This window comes from Lupinus angustifolius, chromosome LG12, assembly GCF_001865875.1.
Source record: "Lupinus angustifolius cultivar Tanjil chromosome LG12, LupAngTanjil_v1.0, whole genome shotgun sequence".
Taxonomy (NCBI): Eukaryota; Viridiplantae; Streptophyta; class Magnoliopsida; order Fabales; family Fabaceae; genus Lupinus; species Lupinus angustifolius.
This window is the reverse complement of record NC_032020.1, coordinates 4,119,281-4,122,889: the sequence shown is the minus strand read 5'-3', so window position 1 is coordinate 4,122,889 and position 3,609 is coordinate 4,119,281.

The window sequence follows — 3,609 nt, the reverse complement described above, 5'->3', positions numbered from 1 at the left end:
ACTAAGGCTCTATATTCTTTCTCAGATGATGATCGAGCAACAATTTGTTGCTTTTTAGATTTCCAGTATATGAGGGCATTGCCAAGGAAAACGCAGTAACCAGAAATAGACTTCCTTGTATCTATACAAGCACCTCAATCTGAATCTGAAAAGGCCTTGTATTGTAGAGAAGAGGAAGAAGGATAGAATAATCCTTGACCAAGGGCTGCCTTGATGTATCTGAGGACTCTGGTTAATGCTTGAGTAGAGGTTAGAGAAGCCATAAACTGACTTAATTATTGCACAACAAAGCTTAAATCAGGTCTAGAATTAGTGAGATAAAGGAGTCTCCCTACAAGTCTCCTATACATTGCTCGATCAAGAAAAGGAGGACCATCTTGTTGATGAAGTTTTGAAGTTCTAACCATTGGTGTAGGAAGGGGTTTGATGAGAGGAAAGCTGTATCTTGTAGAATATCCAGGGCATAATTTCTTTGTGAAATGGTGAGTCCTTTGCTTGATCTTGAGATTTCGAGGCCTAGGAAATATTTGAGGGGGGCCTAGATCTTTGATTCTGAATAGGGCATGTAGGTGATTTTTGACAAAGTTAATCTCAACATGATCTATGCCAGCTAAAATCAAGTCATCGACATAAATGAGGAGTATAGTGAATGTGGAACCAATATTTTTTGTAAAGAGAGAATGATCATGTTGAGACTATTTATAACTAAGAGAAAATAGAGTGGAAGATAATTTTTGATACCATTGCCTACTAGCTTGCTTCAATCCATATATGGATTTATGAAGCCTACAAACCTAGTTTGGTTGATAACCAATGACTTCAGGAGGAATCAACATGTAGACCTCTTCATCAAGATCTCCATGAAGGAAGGCATTGTTGATATCAAGCTGATGAAGAGTCCAGTTTTGAGCAGATGCAATGGTAAGAATTAACAACAGGAGCAAGTGTATCAAAAAAATCTATACCTTCAATTTGAGTATAACCCTTGGCTATTAATCTAGCCTTGTACATTTCAATGCTACCATCATAGTTTTATTTGATTTTGTATACCCATTTGGTTCCTATAGGAACCTTACCAGTAGGGAGGTCAACTATGGACCATGTGTTATTAATTTAAATAGCATTAAACTCATTTTGCATAGCTTCAATCCAATGAGGAGACAAGATGGTTTGTTTATAAGTTTTGGGTTCAGCTTCAATGGTGATTGAAATAACATGGTGGAGGGCCTTGGGAGATAGGGAATGATAAGATAGAACAGTGGATAAAAGATGTTTAATTCTGGGTGTCGTGGGAAGGGTGATACGGGTGAGGATACTATGATGGAAGTCTTGTAAATATGAGGGGGTATCTAATTCTATTTGACCTTCGAGGTTGAGGTGTTGATTGATTGGCAGAGTCAGGGGTAAGGGAAGGCATAAGGGGTTCAGTCATGTCTGCTGTGGAGGTAATGTTTGGTTGACAGTTTGATGGCAAGGGATTAGAGTGGTCATCATAGAGGAGAAAATCAAGGTTTGACTCAATAAAGGGAATATAGTCAGATTGGTTATTATCAACATATGTATTGGCATATGGAAAAACGTGCTCATGGAAAGTGACATGCCTAGACATGAAAATGGCTCTTGTACTAATATCCAAGAGCAAATACCCTTTGGTCCCAGATCTGTAGTCTAAGAATAAGCACTTTTTTGCTCTAGGGTCCAATTTTATTCTATGGTTACTAAGTGCAGGCAAAGCAAAGGCTGCCAAAGACCTTTAAGTCATCAAGATCAGGCTCTTTATTGTGTAAGAGATTGAAGGGAGATTTATTTTTCAGGACAAGACTAGGCAGTCTATTAATCAGAAAAGTAGCATGTTTAACAACATATGACCAAAAAGTTGTAGGCAATTTAGATTAAAATAGAATAGATCTAGTTACATTTAGTAAGTGTCTATGCTTTCTTTCCACAACTAGTTTGATGCATGATTCCTAAATTTTGATAAAAGGCAGCCATGCTAAACTCAGCACCATTGTCAATCCTTATAATCTTAATGGTTTTGTTGAATTGAGTTTGAACAATTTCAATAAAGCTGTGAACAAGGTGTCTAGTTTCAGTCTTAGATTGCATTAGAAAAAGCCATGTATTCCTACTAAAATCATCAATAACAGTCAAGAAATGTATATGGCCATGTATGGAGGGAACACCTAAAGGTCTCCATATGTCCATGTGGACTAGATCAAAAGGTGACTCAGTAGTATGTGTACTTTTTGGAAAGGGAAGTTTTGCCATCTTGGCCATATAACAGAAATCACAGATCAGGGTGGAATCATACTTGACAAAAGGAAATTGCTTAGACATAGTATGTAACACATTATTAGAAGGGTGTCCAAGTCTTGAATGCCACAAGTCAAATTGAACATTATTGCTACTATTTTCAATCATACTATTTACATTACATGAAACTTGTTTAGATGACTTGGTTATTACTTTGAGAGTATATAAACCATTCAATGCTTCAACATGTCCAATCATCTTCAAGGTAATCATATCCTGAATAAGGCAATGAGAACTATCAAAGATAAATCTGCAATTTAATGATTTTGTAAGTTTATGTATATATATTAAGTTGTATTGAAAATTAGGCAAATATAGTACATTATGCAGTATAAGACTTGAAGATAGTGTGATAGTTCCTGATTGCTTAGTAATTAAAGAGGATCCATTTGGAAGTTTAGTTCTTATATCTTTAATATGTCTTAACATGTCAAAATTGGAGATGAAAGGACTTACATGGTCAGTAGCTCCACTATCTAGAATCCAAGATGGGATGTTACCTGAGATATGATTAGAATCATCATTTTGTGTAGTGCCTTCTTCTGCATTTGTGTGAGTGAACTGGTTGATATTGTGTTGACTCCTACCTAATGAATTAACTTCTGCTTGTTGTAGAAGGTTGGTGAATTGAGCATATTGCTCTGGATTGAATTGCAGCATAGGCTGTTGTTTAACATTCTCCAACTGTTTGGTTTCTACCAGGTTGTTCACTGCACCTTCATTTTCTTTAATCTTGGTTTAATCTTGGTGTATCCTCTTCCTCCCAATCTTCCTCCGCCTCTTTGAGATGAAGCATTATTTCTTCCACTTGTAGATCTCCAAGAGTCATCTTGATTTCTTTGAAATCCTGCATTGTTGTCTTTTCCAATGGCAGACCTCTAGCTCTCATTGTCCCCTATGTTGGATAGAATTTTGGTTTCATTGTTCTGCATAGTGCCTAGTTATGTTTCAGCCTGGATAACCATGGAAAATACATTGTTGATGGAAGGTAAGGGTTCTATCAACAAGATTTGAGATTTGTTAGTTTGGAACTGATCATTCAAGCCTTTTAGAAAGCATATCACATATTCTGATTCTTTATGGTCCTTGATGCTTTTAACCAGATTACATCTGGATTGTTCTTCACAAACACAAGAAGGTGTAGGTCTCAAGGATTCCAATTCTTCCCAAATGCTTTTCAGAATGGTGAAGTACCCTGACCCATCTCTTTCCCCTTGTTTGATGGAGTGAATCTCTTGAAGGAGGTTTGACATTTTAAAGTAGTTTCCTTTCTAAAAATTTCCCCTTAGATCTTTC